Here is a 24,171-nt window from a genome sequence, read left to right on the forward strand (position 1 = left end):
ATGATGGAGGCCTCCCTGTCCAAGCCCCTTCTCCCCTGACCAAATGATGGAGGCCTCTGTGTTCTTGGGGACCTGCTTCTGTTTTTTATTTTTTAATCAATTTTCAAAAATTTCCAAAAGCCTGTTTTCGATTTGTCATTATGGGGCATTGTGTGTAGATTGATACGGAAAATACATATTTTTATTCATTTTAGAATAAGGCTTTAATGTAACAAAATTTGGAAAAAGTTAAGGGGTCTGAACACTTTTCGAATGCATTGTAGATTTGTTAAATCTAATTAATCAAATCATTAATCTAACAATAAAAATCATTATTATTTTGTAAGAAACAATGTTGACTAAATTATTTTGCTCATCTTTTGTTTGTAGGTATTTTAACTTGGTAATGTGTAATAAGTAAATATATAGAAATTGCTCATAGGTAACTATAAAGTTACACTTAAACTGTAATTAGTTCAAGCCTGTGTAACAACCTAACAACCTATTTATGCAGATATTCCAGCTATGAGTGTGTTATTAGGGTCAGAATGGATATTGTACTATATAAGTACACATTTACAAGCAAGTACCCCCCAAGATACACTTTTAAAAACTGTGAAACACCTAGTAATATATAATATATATAATATATAATATACTTATATACTTATGCAGATATTAAATGTACTCTGTCGTGTACTAGTGGGTGTATCCTCTCACGTGGATGGCAAAGAGGTTCTGGTTGTCATGGTAACGTACACAATAATTATGTTATATAGTATAGTAGACCCCAGTCAGTATATCTGGTCTGTTAATATATGGTAGACCCCAGTCAGTATATCTAGTCTGTTATTATATGGTAGACCCCAGTCAGTCAGTATATCTAGTCTGTTATTATATGGTAGACCCCAGTCAGTATATCTAGTCTGTTATTATATAGTAGACCCCAGTCAGTATATCTAGTCTGTTATTATATGGTAGACCCCAGTCAGTCAGTATATCTGGTCTGTTATTATATGGTAGACCCCAGTCAGTATATCTAGTCTGTTATTATATAGTAGACCCCAGTCAGTCAGTATATCTAGTCTGTTATTTATATGGTAGATATCTAGTCAGTATATCTAGTCTGTTATTATATAGTAGACCCCAGTCAGTATATCTAGTCTGTTATTATATGGTAGACCCCAGTCAGTAGACCCCAGTATATCTAGTCTGTTATTATATGGTAGACCCCAGTCAGTATATCTAGTCTGTTATTATATAGTAGACCCCAGTCAGTATTTCTAGTCTGTTATTATATAGTCAGTCAGTATATCTAGTCTGTAGACCCCAGTCAGTCAGTATATCTAGTCTGTTATTATATAGTAGACCCCAGTCAGTCAGTATATCTAGTCTGTTATTATATAGTAGACCCCAGTCAGTCAGTATATCTAGTCTGTTATTATATGGTAGACCCCAGTCAGTCAGTATATCTAGTCTGTTATTATATAGTAGACCCCAGTCAGTCAGTCAGTATATCTAGTCTGTTAGTCAGTATATCTAGTCTGTTATTATATAGTAGACCCCAGTCAGTATATCTAGTCTGTTATTATATAGTAGACCCCAGTCAGTCAGTATATCTAGTCTGTTATTATATAGTAGACCCCAGTCAGTATATCTAGTCTGTTATTATATAGTAGACCCCAGTCAGTCAGTATATCTAGTCTGTTATTATATAGTAGACCCCAGTCAGTATATCTAGTCTGTTATTATATAGTAGACCCCAGTCAGTATATCTAGTCTGTTATTATATAGTAGACCCCAGTCAGTATATCTAGTCTGTTATTATATAGTAGACCCCAGTCAGTCAGTATATCTAGTCTGTTATTATATAGTAGACCCCAGTCAGTCAGTATATCTAGTCTGTTATTATATAGTAGACCCCAGTCAGTCAGTATATCTAGTCTGTTATTATATAGTAGACCCCAGTCAGTCAGTATATCTAGTCTGTTATTATATGGTAGACCCCAGTCAGTATATCTAGTCTGTTATTATATGGTAGACCCCAGTCAGTCAGTATATCTAGTCTGTTATTATATGGTAGACCCCAGTCAGTATATCTAGTCTGTTATTATATAGTAGACCCCAGTCAGTCAGTATATCTAGTCTGTTATTATATAGTAGACCCCAGTCAGTATATCTAGTCTGTTATTATATAGTAGACCCCAGTCAGTATATCTAGTCTGTTATTATATAGTAGACCCCAGTCAGTATATCTAGTCTGTTATTATATAGTAGACCCCAGTCAGTATATCTAGTCTGTTATTATATAGTAGACCCCAGTCAGTATATCTAGTCTGTTATTATATAGTAGATCTAGTCTGTTATTATATGGTAGACCCCAGTAGTCAGTATATCTAGTCTGTTATTATATAGTAGACCCCAGTCAGTATATCTAGTCTGTTATTATATAGTAGACCCCAGTCAGTATATCAGTCAGTATATCTAGTCTGTTATTATATGGTAGACCCCAGTCAGTCAGTATATCTAGTCTGTTATTGTATGGTAGACCCCAGTCAGTCAGTATATCTAGTCTGTTATTATATGGTAGACCCCAGTCAGTCAGTATATCTAGTCTGTTATTATATAGTAGACCCCAGTCAGTCAGTATATCTAGTCTGTTATTATATAGTAGACCCCAGTCAGTCAGTATATCTAGTCTGTTATTATATAGTAGACCCCAGTCAGTCAGTATATCTAGTCTGTTATTATATGGTAGACCCCAGTCAGTATATCTAGTCTGTTATTATATGGTAGACCCCAGTCAGTCAGTATATCTAGTCTGTTATTATATAGTAGACCCCAGTCAGTATATCTAGTCTGTTATTATATAGTAGACCCCAGTCAGTATATCTAGTCTGTTATTATATGGTAGACCCCAGTCAGTATATCTAGTCTGTTATTATATAGTAGACCCCAGTCAGTCAGTATATCTAGTCTGTTATTATATGGTAGACCCCAGTCAGTATATCTAGTCTGTTATTATATAGTAGACCCCAGTCAGTATATCTAGTCTGTTATTATATAGTAGACCCCAGTCAGTCAGTATATCTAGTCTGTTATTATATAGTAGACCCCAGTCAGTCAGTATATCTAGTCTGTTATTATATAGTAGACCCCAGTCAGTCAGTATATCTAGTCTGTTATTATATGGTAGACCCCAGTCAGTCAGTATATCTAGTCTGTTATTATATGGTAGACCCCAGTCAGTCAGTATATCTAGTCTGTTATTATATGTAGTAGACCCCAGTAGACCCCAGTCAGTATATCTAGTCTGTTATTATATAGTAGACCCCAGTCAGTATATCTAGTCTGTTATTATATAGTAGACCCCAGTCAGTATATCTAGTCTGTTATTATATAGTAGACCCCAGTCAGTCAGTATATCTAGTCTGTTATTATATAGTAGACCCCAGTCAGTCAGTATATCTAGACCCCAGTCTGTATATCTAGTCTGTTATTATATAGTAGACCCAGTCAGTCAGTATATCTAGTCTGTTATTATATAGTAGACCCCAGTCAGTATATCTAGTCTGTTATTATCTAGTCTGTTAGTCTGTTATATAGTAGACCCCAGTCAGTCAGTATATCTAGTCTGTTATTATATAGTAGACCCCAGTCAGTATATCTAGTCTGTTATTATATAGTAGACCCCCCAGTCAGTATATCTAGTCTGTTATTATATTAGACCCCAGTCAGTATATCTAGTCTGTTATTATATAGACCCCAGTCAGTCAGTATATCAGTCTGTTATATGGTAGACCCCAGTCAGTATATCTAGTCTGTTATTATATAGTAGACCCCAGTCAGTATATCTAGTCTGTTATTATATAGTAGACCCCAGTCAGTCAGTATATCTAGTCTGTTATTATATGGTAGACCCCAGTCAGTATATCTAGTCTGTTATTATATAGTAGACCCCAGTCAGTCAGTATATCTAGTCTGTTATTATATAGTAGACCCCAGTCAGTATATCTAGTCTGTTATTATATAGTAGACCCCTCAGTCAGTATATCTAGTCTGTTATTATATAGTAGACCCCAGTCAGTATATCTAGTCTGTTATTATATAGTAGACCCCAGTCAGTATATCTAGTCTGTTATTATATAGTAGACCCAGTCAGTCAGTATATCTAGTCTGTTATTATATAGTAGACCCCAGTCAGTATATCTAGTCTGTTAGTTATATAGTAGAGTCAGTCAGTATATCTAGTCTGTTATTATATAGTAGACCCCAGTCAGTATATCTAGTCTGTTATTATATAGTAGACCCCAGTCAGTATATCTAGTCTGTTATTATATAGTAGACCCCAGTCAGTCAGTATATCTAGTCTGTTATTATATGGTAGACCCCAGTCAGTATATCTAGTCTGTTATTATATAGTAGACCCCAGTCAGTATATCTAGTCTGTTATTATATAGTAGACCCCAGTCAGTCAGTATATCTAGTCTGTTATTATATAGTAGACCCCAGTCAGTCAGTATATCTAGTCTGTTATTATATAGTAGACCCCAGTCAGTCAGTATATCTAGTCTGTTATTATATAGTAGACCCCAGTCAGTCAGTATATCTAGTCTGTTATTATATAGTAGACCCCCAGTCAGTATATCTAGTCTGTTATTATATGGTATCTAGTCTGTTATTATATGGTAGACCCCAGTCAGTATATCTAGTCTGTTATTATATAGTAGACCCCAGTCAGTATATCTAGTCTGTTATTATATAGTAGACCCCAGTCAGTATATCTAGTCTGTTATTATATAGTAGACCCCAGTCAGTATATCTAGTCTGTTATTATATAGTAGTCTGTTATTATATAGTAGACCCCAGTCAGTCAGTATATCTAGTCTGTTATTATATAGTAGACCCCAGTCAGTCAGTATATCTAGTCTGTTATTATATAGTAGACCCCAGTCAGTCAGTATATCTAGTCTGTTATATAGTATAGTAGACCAGTCAGTAGTATATCTAGTCTGTTATTATAGTAGACAGTATATCTAGTCAGTCAGTATATCTAGTCTGTTATTATATAGTAGACCCCAGTCAGTCAGTATATCTAGTCTGTTATTATATAGTAGACCCCAGTCAGTCAGTATATCTAGTCTGTTATTATATAGTAGACCCCCAGTCAGTATATCTAGTCTGTTATTATATAGTAGACCCAGTCAGTATATCAGTCAGTATATCTAGTCTAGTCTGTTATTATATAGTAGACCCCAGTCAGTCAGTATATCTAGTCTGTTATTTATAGTAGACCCCAGTCAGTATATCTAGTCTGTTATTATATAGTAGACCCCAGTCAGTCTAGTCTGTTATTATATCTAGTCAGTATATCTAGTCTGTTATTATATAGTAGACCCCCAGTCAGTATATCTAGTCTGTTATTATATAGTAGACCCCAGTCAGTATATCTAGTCTGTTATTATATAGTAGACCCCAGTCAGTATATCTAGTCTGTTATTATATAGTAGACCCCAGTCAGTATATCTAGTCTGTTATTATATAGTAGACCCCAGTCAGTCAGTATATCTAGTCTGTTATTATATAGTAGACCCCAGTCAGTATATCTAGTCTGTTATTATATAGTCTAGTCTATTAGTCTGTTATATAGTAGACCCCAGTCAGTCATATCTAGTCTGTTATTATATAGTCAGTCAGTATATCTAGTCTGTTATTATATGGTAGACCCAGTCAGTCAGTATATCTAGTCTGTTATTATATAGTAGACCCCAGTCAGTCATATCTAGTCTGTTATTATATAGTAGACCCCAGTCAGTATATCTAGTCTGTTATTATATAGTAGACCCCAGTCAGTCAGTATATCTAGTCTGTTATTATATAGTAGACCCCAGTCAGTATATCTAGTCTGTTATTATATGGTAGACCCCAGTCAGTATATCTAGTCTGTTATTATATAGTAGACCCCAGTCAGTCAGTATATCTAGTCTGTTATTATATGGTAGACCCCAGTCAGTCAGTATATCTAGTCTGTTATTATATGGTAGACCCCCCCTGTTATTATATAGTCAGTCAGTATATCTAGTCTGTTATTATATAGTAGACCCCAGTCAGTCAGTATATCTAGTCTGTTATTATATGGTAGACCCCAGTCAGTATATCTAGTCTGTTATTATATGGTAGACCCCAGTCAGTCAGTATATCTAGTCTGTTATTATATAGTAGACCCCAGTCAGTATATCTAGTCTGTTATTATATAGTAGACCCCAGTCAGTATATCTAGTCTGTTATTATATAGTAGACCCCAGTCAGTATATCTAGTCTGTTATTATATAGTAGACCCCAGTCAGTATATCTAGTCTGTTATTATATAGTAGACCCCAGTCAGTATATCAGTCTGTATATCTAGTCTGTTATTATATAGTAGACCCCAGTCAGTATATCTAGTCTGTTATCTAGTCTGTATAGTAGACCCCAGTCAGTATATCTAGTCTGTTATTATATGGTAGACCCCAGTCAGTATATCTAGTCTGTTATTATATAGTAGACCCCAGTCAGTCAGTATATCTAGTCTGTTATTATATAGTAGACCCCAGTCAGTCAGTATATCTAGTCTGTTATTATATAGACCCTAGTAGACCCCAGTCAGTCAGTATATCTAGTCTGTTATTATATAGTAGTTATTATATAGTAGACCCCAGTCAGTATATCTAGTCTGTTATTATATAGTAGACCCCAGTCAGTATATCAGTATATCTAGTCTGTTATATCTAGTCTGTTATTATATAGTAGACCCCAGTCAGTATATCTAGTCTGTTATTATATGGTAGACCCAGTCAGTCAGTATATCTAGTCTGTTATTATATAGTAGACCCCAGTCAGTCAGTATATCTAGTCTGTTATTATAGTAGACCCAGTCAGTCAGTATATCTAGTCTGTTATTATATAGTAGACCCTAGTCTGTTATTATATAGTAGACCCCAGTCAGTCATATATAGTCAGTATATCTGTTATTATAGTAGACCCCAGTCAGTCAGTATATCTAGTCTGTTATTATATAGTAGACCCCAGTCAGTCAGTATATCTAGTCTGTTATTATATAGTAGACCCCAGTCAGTCAGTATATCTAGTCTGTTATTATATGGTAGACCCCAGTCAGTCAGTATATCTAGTCTGTTATTATATGGTAGACCCCAGTCAGTATATCTAGTCTGTTATTATATAGTAGACAGTCCTAGTCTGTTATATCTAGTCTGTTATTATAGTCAGTCAGTATATCTAGTCTGTTATTATATAGTAGACCCCAGTCAGTCAGTATATCTAGTCTGTTATTATATATCTAGTCTGTTAGACCCCAGTCAGTCAGTATATCTAGTCTGTTATTATATAGTAGACCCCAGTCAGTCAGTATATCTAGTCTGTTATTATATAGTAGACCCCAGTCAGTCAGTATATCTAGTCTGTTATTATATAGTAGACCCCAGTCAGTCAGTATATCTAGTCTGTTATTATATAGTAGACCCCAGTCAGTATATCTAGTCTGTTATTATATGGTAGACCCCAGTCAGTATATCTAGTCTGTTATTATATAGTAGACCCCAGTCAGTCAGTATATCTAGTCTGTTATTATATGGTAGACCCCAGTCAGTATATCTAGTCTGTTATTATATAGTAGACCCCAGTCAGTCAGTATATCTAGTCTGTTATTGTATGGTAGACCCCAGTCAGTATATCTAGTCTGTTATTATATGGTAGACCCCAGTCAGTATATCTAGTCTGTTATTATATAGTAGACCCCAGTCAGTCAGTATATCTAGTCTGTTATTATATGGTAGACCCCAGTCAGTATATCTAGTCTGTTATTATATAGTAGACCCCAGTCAGTATATCTAGTCTGTTATTATATAGTAGACCCCAGTCAGTCAGTATATCTAGTCTGTTATTATATAGTAGACCCCAGTCAGTATATCTAGTCTGTTATTATATAGTAGACCCCAGTCAGTCAGTATATCTAGTCTGTTATTATATAGTAGACCCCAGTCAGTATATCTAGTCTGTTATTATATGGTAGACCCCAGTCAGTATATCTAGTCTGTTATTATATAGTAGACCCCAGTCAGTATATCTAGTCTGTTATTATATAGTAGACCCCAGTCAGTATATCTAGTCTGTTATTATATAGTAGACCCCAGTCAGTATATCTAGTCTGTTATTATATAGTAGACCCCAGTCAGTCAGTATATCTAGTCTGTTATTATATGGTAGACCCCAGTCAGTATATCTAGTCTGTTATTATATAGTAGACCCCAGTCAGTATATCTAGTCTGTTATTATATGGTAGACCCCAGTCAGTATATCTAGTCTGTTATTATATGGTAGACCCCAGTCAGTATATCTAGTCTGTTATTATATAGTAGACCCCAGTCAGTATATCTAGTCTGTTATTATATGGTAGACCCCAGTCAGTATATCTAGTCTGTTATTATATGGTAGACCCCAGTCAGTATATCTAGTCTGTTATTATATAGTAGACCCCAGTCAGTCAGTATATCTAGTCTGTTATTAAATGGTAGACCCCAGTCAGTCAGTATATCTAGTCTGTTATTATATGGTAGACCCCAGTCAGTCAGTATATCTAGTCTGTTATTATATAGTAGACCCCAGTCAGTCAGTATATCTAGTCTGTTATTGTATGGTAGACCCCAGTCAGTATATCTAGTCTGTTATTATATGGTAGACCCCAGTCAGTCAGTATATCTGTTATTATATAGTAGACCCCAGTCAGTATATCTAGTCTGTTATTATATAGTAGACCCCAGTCAGTATATCTAGTCTGTTATTATATAGTAGACCCCAGTCAGTATATCTAGTCTGTTATTATATGGTAGACCCCAGTCAGTATATCTAGTCTGTTATTATATAGTAGACCCCAGTCAGTATATCTAGTCTGTTATTATATAGTAGACCCCAGTCAGTCAGTATATCTAGTCTGTTATTATATAGTAGACCCCAGTCAGTATATCTAGTCTGTTATTATATAGTAGACCCCAGTCAGTATATCTAGTCTGTTATTATATAGTAGACCCCAGTCAGTCAGTATATCTAGTCTGTTATTATATAGTAGACCCCAGTCAGTCAGTATATCTAGTCTGTTATTATATAGTAGACCCCAGTCAGTCAGTATATCTAGTCTGTTATTATATAGTAGACCCCAGTCAGTCAGTATATCTAGTCTGTTATTAGTATAGTAGACACCAGTCAGTATATCTGGTCTGTTATTATATAGTAGACCCCAGTCAGTATATCTAGTCTGTTATTATATGGTAGACCCCAGTCAGTCAGTATATCTAGTCTGTTATTATATGGTAGACCCCAGTCAGTATATCTAGTCTGTTATTATATAGTAGACCCCAGTCAGTCAGTATATCTAGTCTGTTATTATATAGTAGACCCCAGTCAGTCAGTATATCTAGTCTGTTATTATATGGTAGACCCCAGTCAGTATATCTAGTCTGTTATTATATAGTAGACCCCAGTCAGTATATCTAGTCTGTTATTATATAGTAGACCCCAGTCAGTCAGTTATTATATCTAGTCTGTTATTATATAGTAGACCCCAGTCAGTATATCTAGTCTGTTATTATATAGTAGACCCCAGTCAGTCAGTATATCTAGTCTGTTATTATATAGTAGACCCCAGTCAGTCAGTATATCTAGTCTGTTATTATATAGTAGACCCCAGTCAGTATATCTAGTCTGTTATTATATGGTAGACCCCAGTCAGTCAGTATATCTAGTCTGTTATTATATGGTAGACCCCAGTCAGTATATCTAGTCTGTTATTATATAGTAGACCCCAGTCAGTATATCTAGTCTGTTATTATATAGTAGACCCCAGTCAGTATATCTAGTCTGTTATTATATAGTAGTCTCAGTATATCTAGTCTGTTATTATATAGTAGACCCCAGTCAGTCAGTATATCTAGTCTGTTATTATATGGTAGACCCCAGTCAGTCAGTATATCTAGTCTGTTATTATACCCAGTCAGTAGACCCCAGTCAGTCAGTATATCTAGTCTGTTATTATATAGTAGACCCCAGTCAGTATATCTAGTCTGTTATTATATAGTAGACCCCAGTCAGTATATCTAGTCTGTTATTATATAGTAGACCCCAGTCAGTCAGTATATCTAGTCTGTTATTATATAGTAGACCCCAGTCAGTCAGTATATCTAGTCTGTTATTATATAGTAGACCCCAGTCAGTATATCTAGTCTGTTATTATATAGTAGACCCCAGTCAGTCAGTATATCTAGTCTGTTATTATATGGTAGACCCCAGTCAGTATATCTAGTCTGTTATTATATAGTAGACCCCAGTCAGTATATCTAGTCTGTTATTATATAGTAGACCCCAGTCAGTCAGTATATCTAGTCTGTTATTATATAGTAGACCCCAGTCAGTATATCTAGTCTGTTATTATATAGTAGACCCCAGTCAGTATATCTAGTCTGTTATTATATAGTAGACCCCAGTCAGTATATCTAGTCTGTTATTATATAGTAGACCCCAGTCAGTATATCTAGTCTGTTATTATATAGTAGACCCCAGTCAGTATATCTAGTCTGTTATTATATAGTAGACCCCAGTCAGTCAGTATATCTAGTCTGTTATTATATAGTAGACCCCAGTCAGTATATCTAGTCTGTTATTATATGGTAGACCCCAGTCAGTATATCTAGTCTGTTATTATATGGTAGACCCCAGTCAGTATATCTAGTCTGTTATTATATAGTAGACCCCAGTCAGTCTGTTATTATATATCTAGTCTATATTATTATATGGTAGACCCCAGTCAGTATATCTAGTCTGTTATTATATGGTAGACCCCAGTCAGTATATCTAGTCTGTTATTATATAGTAGACCCCAGTCAGTCAGTATATCTAGTCTGTTATTAAATGGTAGACCCCAGTCAGTCAGTATATCTAGTCTGTTATTATATGGTAGACCCCAGTCAGTCAGTATATCTAGTCTGTTATTATATAGTAGACCCCAGTCAGTCAGTATATCTAGTCTGTTATTGTATGGTAGACCCCAGTCAGTATATCTAGTCTGTTATTATATGGTAGACCCCAGTCAGTCAGTATATCTGTTATTATATAGTAGACCCCAGTCAGTATATCTAGTCTGTTATTATATAGTAGACCCCAGTCAGTATATCTAGTCTGTTATTATATAGTAGACCCCAGTCAGTATATCTAGTCTGTTATTATATGGTAGACCCCAGTCAGTATATCTAGTCTGTTATTATATAGTAGACCCCAGTCAGTATATCTAGTCTGTTATTATATAGTAGACCCCAGTCAGTATATCTAGTCTGTTATTATATAGTAGACCCCAGTCAGTATATCTAGTCTGTTATTATATAGTAGACCCCAGTCAGTATATCTAGTCTGTTATTATATAGTAGACCCCAGTCAGTCAGTATATCTAGTCTGTTATTATATAGTAGACCCCAGTCAGTCAGTATATCTAGTCTGTTATTATATAGTAGACCCCAGTCAGTCAGTATATCTAGTCTGTTATTATATAGTAGACCCCAGTCAGTCAGTATATCTAGTCTGTTATATAGTATAGTAGACACCAGTCAGTATATCTGGTCTGTTATTATATAGTAGACCCCAGTCAGTATATCTAGTCTGTTATTATATGGTAGACCCCAGTCAGTCAGTATATCTAGTCTGTTATTATATGGTAGACCCCAGTCAGTATATCTAGTCTGTTATTATATAGTAGACCCCAGTCAGTATATCTAGTCTGTTATTATATGGTAGACCCCAGTCAGTCAGTATATCTAGTCTGTTATTATATGGTAGACCCCAGTCAGTATATCTAGTCTGTTATTATATAGTAGACCCCAGTCAGTATATCTAGTCTGTTATTATATAGTAGACCCCAGTCAGTCAGTATATCTAGTCTGTTATTATATAGTAGACCCCAGTCAGTATATCTAGTCTGTTATTATATAGTAGACCCCAGTCAGTCAGTATATCTAGTCTGTTATTATATAGTAGACCCCAGTCAGTCAGTATATCTAGTCTGTTATTATATAGTAGACCCCAGTCAGTATATCTAGTCTGTTATTATATGGTAGACCCCAGTCAGTCAGTATATCTAGTCTGTTATTATATGGTAGACCCCAGTCAGTATATCTAGTCTGTTATTATATAGTAGACCCCAGTCAGTATATCTAGTCTGTTATTATATAGTAGACCCCAGTCAGTATATCTAGTCTGTTATTATATAGTAGACCCCAGTCAGTCAGTATATCTAGTCTGTTATTATATGGTAGACCCCAGTCAGTCAGTATATCTAGTCTGTTATTATATGGTAGACCCCAGTCAGTCAGTATATCTAGTCTGTTATTATATAGTAGACCCCAGTCAGTATATCTAGTCTGTTATTATATAGTAGACCCCAGTCAGTATATCTAGTCTGTTATTATATAGTAGACCCCAGTCAGTCAGTATATCTAGTCTGTTATTATATAGTAGACCCCAGTCAGTCAGTATATCTAGTCTGTTATTATATGGTAGACCCCAGTCAGTATATCTAGTCTGTTATTATATAGTAGACCCCAGTCAGTCAGTATATCTAGTCTGTTATTATATGGTAGACCCCAGTCAGTATATCTAGTCTGTTATTATATAGTAGACCCCAGTCAGTATATCTAGTCTGTTATTATATAGTAGACCCCAGTCAGTCAGTATATCTAGTCTGTTATTATATAGTAGACCCCAGTCAGTATATCTAGTCTGTTATTATATAGTAGACCCCAGTCAGTATATCTAGTCTGTTATTATATAGTAGACCCCAGTCAGTATATCTAGTCTGTTATTATATAGTAGACCCCAGTCAGTATATCTAGTCTGTTATTATATAGTAGACCCCAGTCAGTATATCTAGTCTGTTATTATATAGTAGACCCCAGTCAGTATATCTAGTCTGTTATTATATAGTAGACCCCAGTCAGTATATCTAGTCTGTTATTATATAGTAGACCCCAGTCAGTATATCTAGTCTGTTATTTATATGGTAGTCTGATATAGTAGACCCAGTCAGTATATCAGTCTGTTATTATATCTAGTCAGTATATCTAGTCTGTTATTATATGGTAGACCCCAGTCAGTATATCTAGTCTGTTATTATATAGTAGACCCCAGTCAGTCAGTATATCTAGTCTGTTATTATATAGTAGACCCCAGTCAGTCAGTATATCTAGTCTGTTATTATATAGTAGACCCCAGTCAGTATATCTAGTCTGTTATTATATGGTAGACCCCAGGTAATTAGAGCCTATTGATCCTCCAAGCTTCGTGATCTCAGACACGCAGATCATCTGTCCACAAGAGATTACAACCTTGTGACAGTTATTACTGAATCGGATGCAGCTGTGCAGAAACTAAACACGTGAAATCGGTGAATATAGTGGAAACTTGCCCATTTGTAACAAGCATGATAACAAGCATTTTGTTGTTACACCTCTGTAATTACAGACTACAATTACCAACAGTTACATTTTAATCCAGCGTAACTATTTATTTCTTATTACAATGAACTACAATGAATACTTATTGCACATGTAATTACACTGACTAACCAGTACCCCTTCAAAGTGTTACCTACCGTTTCTTTACAGTAACAGCTTCTTTCTGCCTGTTGTAGATTCAAAATATCAGTTTCAGGCACCAACGTCATGCTGTTGGGTGAGACACATGAACCTCAGACTTTTTTAATAAATATCTTCTAGAAGCGGCTGTGAAGTAGAATATTTTCAGCAGCTGCCTGGTAACTTGACTTCTTTATAAGTATATTTTATTGCCAGCCAATGTTGAATTACTACATGTTTTCTTAGCTAACAATACTTAGCTGAAGTTGACACAAGCAATTTCAAGCAACTATAAATTGCTCATAAATATCTCACTGTGCGACCTAGAAAAACATTGATAGGCCACATTACCAGTAAAATCCCTGGGAACGCATGAGTGGCAACAACAGAGAGCATGAATGGCAACAACACTGAGCATGAATGGCAACAACACAGAGCATGAATGGCAACAACACAGAGCATGAATGGCAACAACACTGAGCATGAATGGCAACAACACAGAGCATGAATGGCAACAACACTGAGCATGAATGGCAACAACACAGAGCATGAATGGCAACAACACAGAGCATGAATGGCAACAATGCAGAGCATGAATGGCAACAATGCAGAGCATGAATGGGAACAACACAGAGCATGAATGGCAACAATGCAGATCATGAATGGCAACAATGCAGAGCATGAATGGCAACAACACAGAGCATGAATGGCAACAACACTGAGCATGAATGGCAACAACACAGAGCATGAATGGCAACAACACAGAGCATGAATGGCAACAACACTGAGCATGAATGGCAACAACACAGAGCATGAATGGCAACAACACTGAGCATGAATGGCAACAACACAGAGCATGAATGGCAACAACACAGAGCATGAATGGCAACAACACTGAGCATGAATGGCAACAACACAGAGCATGAATGGCAACAACACTGAGCATGAATGGCAACAACACAGAGCATGAATGGCAACAACACAGAGCATGAATGGCAACAATGCAGAGCATGAATGGCAACAACACAGAGCATGAATGGGAACAACACCGAGCATGAATGGCAACAACACCGAGCATGAATGGCAACATGAATGGCAACAACACAGAGCATGAATGGCAACAACACCGAGCATGAATGGCAACATGAATGGCAACAACACCGAGCATGAATGGCAACAACTCCGAGCATGAATGGCAACAACACAGAGCATGAATGGCAACAACACAGAGCATGAATGGCAACAACGCAAAGCATGAATGGCAACAACACAGAGCATGAATGGCAACAACACAGAGCATGAATGGCAACAACACAGAGCATGAATGGCAACAACACAGAGCATGAATGGCATCAACACCGAGTATGAATGGCAACAATGCAGAGCATGAATGGCAACAACACCGAGCATGAATGGCAACAACACAGAGCATGAATGGGAACAACACCGAGCATGAATGGCAACAACACCGAGCATGAATGGCAACAACGCAAAGCATGGCATCAATACCGAGTATGAATGGCAACAATGCAGAGCATGAATGGCAACAACACCGAGCATGAATGGCAACAATGCAGAGCATGAATGGCAACATGAATGGCAACAACACCGAGCATGAATGGCAACAACACGAGCATGAATGGCAACAACACAGAGCATGAATGGCAACAACGCAAAGCATGGCATCAATACCGAGTATGAATGGCAACAATGCAGAGCATGAATGGCAACAACACCGAGCATGAGTGGCAACAACACAGAGCATGAATGGCAACAACACAGAGCATGAATGGCAACAACACCGAGCATGAGTGGCAACAACACAGAGCATGAATGGCAACAACACAGAGCATGAATGGCAACAACACAGAGCATGAATGGCAACAACGCAGAGCATGAATGGCAACAACACAGAGCATGAGTGGCAACAACACAGAGCATGAATGGCAACAACACAGAGCATGAATGGCAACAACACAGAGCATGAATGGCAACAACACAGAGCATGAATGGCAACAACACCGAGTATGAATGGCAACAATGCAGAGCATGAATGGCAACATGAATGGCAACAACACAGAGCATGAATGGCAACAACACCGAGCATGAATGGCAACAACGCAGAGCATGAATGGCAACAACACAGAGCATGAATGGCAACAACGCAGAGCATGAATGGCAACAACACAGAGCATGAATTGCAATAACACAGAGCATGAATGGCAACAACACAGAGCATGAATGGCAACAACACAGAGCATGAATGGCAACAACACAGATCATGAATGGCAACAACACAGAGCATGAATGGCAACAACACAGAGCATGAATGGGAACAACACCGAGCATGAATGGCAACAACACCGAGCATGAATGGCAACATGAATGGCAACAACACCGAGCATGAATGGCAACAACACCGAGCATGAATGGCAACATGAATGGCAACAACACCGAGCATGAATGGCAACAACACCGAGCATGAATGGCAACAACACAGATCATGAATGGCAACAACGCAAAGCATGGCATCAACACCGAGTATGAATGGCAACAATGCAGAGCATGAATGGCAACAACACAGAGCATGAATGGGAACAACACCGAGCATGAATGGCAACAACACCGAGCATGAATGGCAACATGAATGGCAACAACACCGAGTATGAATGGCAACAATGCAGAGCATGAATGGCAACATGAATGGCAACAACACAGAGCATGAATGGCAACAACACCGAGCATGAATGGCAACAACGCAGAGCATGAATGGCAACAACACAGAGCATGAATGGCAACAACGCAGAGCATGAATGGCAACAACACAGAGCATGAATGGCAACAACGCAGAGCATGAATGGCAACAACGCAAAGCATGGCATCAACACCGAGTATGAATGGCAACAATGCAGAGCATGAATGGCAACAACACCGAGCATGAGTGGCAACAACACCGAGCATGAATGGCAACAACGCAGAGCATGAATGGCAACAACGCAAAGCATGGCATCAACACCGAGTATGAATGGCAACAATGCAGAGCATGAATGGCAACATGAATGGCAACAACACAGAGCATGAATGGCAACAACATTAGCATGAATGGCAACAACATAGAGCATGAATGGGAACAACGCAGAACATGAATGGCAACAACGCAGAGCATGAATGGCAACAACACAGAGCATGAATTGCAACAACACTGAGCATGAATGGCAACAACACAGAGCATGAATGGCAACAACACAGAGCATGAATAGCAACAACACAGAACATGAATTGCAACAACGCAGAGCATGAATGGCAACAACACAGAGCATGAATTGCAATAACACAGAGCATGAATGGCAACAACACAGAGCATGAATGGCAACAACGCAGAGCATGAATGGCAACAACACAGAGCATGAATGGCAACATGAATGGCAACAACACAGAGCATGAATGGCAACAACGCAGAGCATGAATGGCATCAACACCGAGTATGAATGGCAACAATGCAGAGCATGAATGGCAACAACACAGAGCATGAATGGGAACAACACCGAGCATGAATGGCAACAACACCGAGCATGAATGGCAACAACACAGAGCATGAATGGCAACAACGCAAAGCATGGCATCAACACCGAGCATGAATGGCAACATGAATGGCATCAACACCGAGTATGAATGGCAACAATGCAGAGCATGAATGGCAACATGAATGGCAACAACACAGAGCATGAATGGCAACAACACTAGGGGTTGTAGTTAGTTGAGCATGAATGGCAACAACGTAGAGCATGAATGGGAACAACGCAGAACATGAATGGCAACAACGCAGAGCATGAATGGCAACAACACAGAGCATGAATGGCAACAACACAGAGCATGAATGGCAACAACACCGAGCATGAATGGCAACAACACAGAGCATGAATGGCAACAACACAGAGCATGAATTGCAATAACACAGAGCATGAATGGCAACAACACAGAGCATGAATGGCAACAACGCAGAGCATGAATGGCAACAACACAGAGCATGAATTGCAACAACACTGAGCATGAATGGCAACAACACAGAGCATGAATGGCAACAACACAGAGCATGAATAGCAACAACACAGAACATGAATTGCAACAACGCAGAGCATGAATGGCAACAACACAGAGCATGAATTGCAATAACACAGAGCATGAATGGCAACAACACAGAGCATGAATGGCAACAACGCAGAGCATGAATGGCAACAACACAGAGCATGAATGGCAACATGAATGGCAACAACACAGAGCATGAATGGCAACAACGCAGAGCATGAATGGCATCAACACCGAGTATGAATGGCAACAATGCAGAGCATGAATGGCAACAACACAGAGCATGAATGGGAACAACACCGAGCATGAATGGCAACAACACCGAGCATGAATGGCAACAACACAGAGCATGAATGGCAACAACGCAAAGCATGGCATCAACACCGAGCATGAATGGCAACATGAATGGCATCAACACCGAGTATGAATGGCAACAATGCAGAGCATGAATGGCAACATGAATGGCAACAACACAGAGCATGAATGGCAACAACACCGAGCATGAATGGCAACAACGTAGAGCATGAATGGGAACAACGCAGAACATGAATGGCAACAACGCAGAGCATGAATGGCAACAACACAGAGCATGAATGGCAACAACGCAGAGCATGAATGGCAACAACACAGAGCATGAATGGCAACAACACAGAGCATGAATGGCAACAACACCGAGCATGAATGGCAACAACACAGAGCATGAATGGCAACAACACAGAGCATGAATTGCAATAACACAGAGCATGAATGGCAACAACACAGAGCATGAATGGCAACAACGCAGAGCATGAATGGCAACAACACAGAGCATGAATCGTATGTATCTATCTGGGTTGTATTAGTTATCTAGCTGTGTTGTATAAGTTATCTAGGGGTCTGTATAAGTTATCTAGGGGTTGCATTAGTTATCTAGCTGTGTTGTATTAGTTATCTAGGGGTTGTATTAGTTATCTAGGGGTTGTATTAGTTATCTAGCTGTGTTGTATTAGTTATCTGGCAGTGTTGTATTAGTTATCTAGGGGGTTGTATTAGTTATCTAGCTGTGTTGTATTAGTTATCTAGGGGTTGTATTAGTTATGTAGGGGGTTGTATTAGTTATCTAGGGGGTTGTATTAGTTATCTAGGGGGTTGTATTAGTTATCTAGCTGTGTTGTATTAGTTATCTAGGGGTTGTATTAGTTATGTAGGGGTTGTATTAGTTATCTAGCTGGGGGTTGTATTAGTTATCTAGGGGTTGTATTAGTTATCTAGGGGTTGTATTAGTTATCTAGGGGGTTGTATTAGTTATCTAGGGGGTTGTATTAGTTATCTAGCTGTGTTGTATTAGTTATCTAGGGGTTGTATTAGTTATGTAGGGGGTTGTATTAGTTATGTAGGGGGTTGTATTAGTTATCTAGGGGGTTGTATTAGTTATCTAGGGGGTTGTAGTACAGTTGGTCTATCTAGCTGTGTTGTATTAGTTATCTAGGGGTTGTATTAGTTATCTAGGGGGTTGTATTAGTTATCTAGCTGTGTTGTATTAGTTATCTAGGGGGTTGTATTAGTTATCTAGGGGGTTGTAGTACAGTAGGTCTAGCTAGCTGTGTTGTATTAGTTATCTAGGGGGTTGTATTAGTTAACTAGCTGTGTTGTATTAGTTATCTAGGGGGTTGTATTAGTTATCTAGCTGTGTTGTATTAGTTATCTAGGGGTTGTATTAGTTATCTAGCTGTGTTGTATTAGTTATCTAGCAGTGTTGTATTAGTTATCTAGCTGTGTTGTATTAGTTATCTAGGGGGTTGTATTAGTTATCTAGGGGTTGTATTAGTTATCTAGCTGTGTTGTATTAGTTATCTAGGGGTTGTATTAGTTATCTAGGGGGTTGTATTAGTTATCTAGGGGTTGTATTAGTTATCTAGCTGTGTTGTATTAGTTATCTAGGGGTTGTATTAGTTATCTAGGGGGTTGTATTAGTTATCTAGCTGTGTTGTATTAGTTATCTAGGGGTTGTATTAGTTATCTAGGGGTTGTATTAGTTATCTAGGGGTTGTATTAGTTATCTAGGGGTTGTATTAGTTATCTAGGGGTTGTATTAGTTATCTAGGGGTTGTATTAGTTATCTAGGGGTTGTATTAGTTATCTAGGGGTTGTATTAGTTATCTAGGGGTTGTATTAGTTATCTAGGGGTTGTATTAGTTATCTAGGGGTTGTATTAGTTATCTAGGGGTTGTATTAGTTATCTAGGGGTTGTATTAGTTATCTAGGGATTGTATTAGTTATCTAGTTATCTGTGTTGTTATTAGTTATAGTTATCTGTTGTTGTATTAGTTATCTAGGGGTTGTATTAGTTATCTAGGGGTTGTATTAGTTATCTAGGGGTTGTATTAGTTATCTAGGGGTTGTATTAGTTATCTAGGGGTTGTATTAGTTATCTAGGGGGTTGTATTAGTTATCTAGGGGGTTGTATTAGTTATCTAGGGGTTGTATTAGTTATCTAGGGGTTGTATTAGTTATCTAGGGGTTGTATTAGTTATCTAGCTGTGTTGTATTAGTTATCTAGGGGTTGTATTAGTTATCTAGGGGTTGTATTAGTTATCTAGGGGGTTGTATTAGTTATCTAGGTGTTGTATTAGTTATCTAGGGGTTGTATTAGTTATCTAGGGGTTGTATTAGTTATCTAGGGGTTGTATTAGTTATATAGGGGGTTGTATTAGTTATCTAGGGGGTTGTAGTACAGTAGGTCTATCTAGCTGTGTTGTATTAGTTATATAGCTGTGTTGTATTAGTTATCTAGCTGTGTTGTATTAGTTATCTAGCTGTGTTGTATTAGTTATCTAGGGGGTTGTATTAGTTATCTAGGGGGTTGTATTAGTTATCTAGGGGTTGTATTAGTTAGGGGTTGTATTAGTTATCTAGGGGTTGTATTAGTTATCTAGGGGTTGTATTAGTTATCTAGGGGGTTGTATTAGTTATCTAGCTGTGTTGTATTAGTTATCTAGGGGTTGTATTAGTTATCTAGCTGTGTTGTATTAGTTATCTAGGGGTTGTATTAGTTATCTAGGGGGTTGTATTAGTTATCTAGGGGTTGTATTAGTTATCTAGCTGTGTTGTATTAGTTATCTAGCTGTGTTGTATTAGTTATCTAGGGGTTGTATTAGTTATCTAGCTGTGTTGTATTAGTTTATAGTTATCTAGGGGGTTGTATTAGGGGTTGTATTAGTTATCTAGGGGTTGTATTAGTTATCTAGCTGTGTTGTATTAGTTATCTAGGGGTTGTATTAGTTATCTAGGGGTTGTATTAGTTATCTAGGGGTTGTATTAGTTATCTAGGGGTTATCTAGGGGTTGTATTAGTTATCTAGGGGTTGTTGTTATTAGTTATCTAGGGGTTGTAGTACAGTTGGTCTATCTAGCTGTGTTGTATTAGTTATATATTAGTTATCTAGGGGTTGTATTAGTTATCTAGGGGTTGTATTAGTTATCTAGGGGTTGTATTAGTTATCTAGGGGTTGTATTAGTTATCTAGGGTTGTATTAGTTATCTAGCTGGGGTTGTATCTAGGGGTTGTATTAGTTATCTAGCTGTGTTGTATTAGTTATCTAGGGGTTGTATTAGTTATCTAGGGGTTGTATTAGTTATCTAGGGGGTTGTATTAGTTATCTAGGGGTTGTATTAGTTATCTAGCTGTGTTGTATTAGTTATCTAGGGGTTGTATTAGTTATCTAGGTGGTTGTATTAGTTATCTAGGGGGTTATATTAGTTATCTAGCTGTGTTGTATTAGTTATCTAGCTGTGTTGTATTAGTTATCTAGCTGTGTTGTATTAGTTATCTAGGGGTTGTATTAGTTATCTAGGGGGTTGTATTAGTTATCTAGGGGTTGTATTAGTTATCTAGCTGTGTTGTATTAGTTATCTAGGGGTTGTATTAGTTATCTAGGGGGTTGTATTAGTTATCTAGCTGTGTTGTATTAGTTATCTAGCTGTGTTGTATTAGTTATCTAGGGGGTTGTATTAGTTATCTAGGGGGTTGTATTAGTTATCTAGGGGGTTGTAGTACAGTTGGTCTATCTAGCTGTGTTGTATTAGTTATCTAGGGGGTTGTATTAGTTATCTAGGGGGTTGTATTAGTTATCTAGGGGGTTGTATTAGTTATCTAGGGGTTGTATTAGTTATCTAGCTGTGTTGTATTGGTTATCTAGGGGGTTGTAGTAGTTATCTAGCTGTGTTGTATTAGTTATCTAGGGGGTTGTATTAGTTATCTAGCTGTGTTGTATTAGTTATCTAGGGGTTGTATTAGTTATCTAGGGGGTTGTATTAGTTATCTAGGGGGTTGTATTAGTTATCTAGGGGTTGTATTAGTTATCTAGGGGGTTGTATTAGTTATCTAGGGGGTTGTATTAGTTATCTAGGGGGTTATATTAGTTATCTAGGGGTTGTATTAGTTATCTAGGGGGTTGTATTAGTTATCTAGGGGTTGTATTAGTTATCTAGGGGTTGTATTAGTTATCTAGGGGGTTGTATTAGTTATCTAGGGGTTGTATTAGTTATCTAGGGGTTGTATTAGTTATCTAGGGGTTGTATTAGTTATCTAGGGGTTGTATTAGTTACCTAGGGGTTGTATTAGTTATCTAGGGGTTGTATTAGTTATCTAGGGGTTGTATTAGTTATCTAGGGGTTGTATTAGTTATCTAGGGGGTTGTATTAGTTATCTAGGGGGTTGTATTAGTTATCTAGGGGTTGTATTAATTATCTAGGGGTTGTATTGGTTATCTAGGGGTTGTATTAGTTATCTAGGGGTTGTATTAGTTATCTAGGGGTTGTATTAGTTATCTAGGGGTTGTTATCTAGTTATCTAGGGGTTGTATTAGTTATCTAGGGGTTGTATTAGTTATCTAGTTATCTAGGGGTTGTATTAGTTACCTAGGGGTTGTATTAGTTATCTAGTTACCTAGGGGTTGTATTAGTTATCTAGGGGTTGTATTGTTATTAGTTATCTAGGGGTTGTATTAGTTATCTAGGGGTTGGGGTTGTATTAGTTATCTAGGGGTTGTATTAGTTATCTAGGGGGTTGTTATTAGTTATCTAGGGGTTGTATTAGTTATCTAGGGGTTGTATTAGTTATCTAGGGGTTGTATTAGTTATCTAGGGGTTGTATTAGTTATCTAGGGGGGGTTATTAGTTATCTAGGGGTTGTATTAGTTATCTAGGGGTTGTATTAGTTATCTAGCTGTGTTGTATTAGTTATCTAGCTGTGTTGTATTAGTTATCTAGGGGGTTGTATTAGTTATCTAGGGGTTGTATTAGTTACATAGGGGGTTGTATTAGTTATCTAGGGGGTTGTATTAGTTATGTAGGGGGTTGTATTAGTTATCTAGCTGTGTTGTATTAGTTATCTAGCTGTGTTGTATTAGTTATCTAGGGGTTGTATTAGTTATCTAGCTGTGTTGTATTAGTTATCTAGGGGGTTGTATTAGTTATCTAGGGGTTGTATTAGTTATCTAGGGGTTGTATTAGTTATCTAGGGGGTTGTATTAGTTATATAGCTGTGTTGTATTAGTTATCTAGCTGTGTTGTATTAGTTATCTAGGGGGTTGTATTAGTTATCTAGCTGTGTTGTATTAGTTATCTAGGGGGTTGTATTAGTTACCTAGGGGTTGTATTAGTTATCTAGCTGTGTTGTATTAGTTATCTAGGGGGTTGTATTAGTTATCTAGGGGGTTGTATTAGTTATCTAACTAGTTAGTTATCTAGGGGTTGTATTAGTTATCTAGGGGTTGTATTAGTTATCTAGGGGGTTGTATTAGTTATCTAGGGGGTTGTATTAGTTATCTAGGGGGTTGTATTAGTTATCTAGGGGGTTGTATTAGTTATCTAGGGGGTTGTAGTACAGTAGGTCTATCTAGCTGTGTTGTATTAGTTATCTAGCTGTGTTGTATTAGTTATCTAGCTGTGTTGTATTAGTTATCTAGGGGTTGTATTAGTTATCTAGGGGGTTGTATTAGTTATCTAGGGGTTGTATTAGTTATCTAGCTGTGTTGTATTGGTTATCTAGGGGGTTGTAGTAGTTATCTAGCTGTGTTGTATTAGTTATCTAGCTGTGTTGTATTGGTTATCTAGGGGGTTGTAGTAGTTATCTAGCTGTGTTGTATTAGTTATCTAGGGGGTTGTATTAGTTATCTAGCTGTGTTGTATTAGTTATCTAGGGGGTTGTATTAGTTACCTAGGGGGTTGTATTAGTTATGTAGGGGTTGTATTAGTTATCTAGGGGTTGTATTAGTTATCTAGGGGTTGTATTAGTTATCTAGGGGTTGTATTAGTTATCTAGCTGTGTGTATTGGTTATCTAGGGGTTGTAGTAGTTATCTAGCTGTGTTGTATTAGTTATCTAGGGGTTGTATTAGTTATCTAGCTGTTGTTGTATTAGTTATCTAGGGGGTTGTATTAGTTATCTAGGGGTTGTAT

Source organism: Oncorhynchus nerka, linkage group LG13 (genome assembly GCF_034236695.1).
Source record: "Oncorhynchus nerka isolate Pitt River linkage group LG13, Oner_Uvic_2.0, whole genome shotgun sequence".
NCBI lineage: Eukaryota > Metazoa > Chordata > Actinopteri > Salmoniformes > Salmonidae > Oncorhynchus > Oncorhynchus nerka.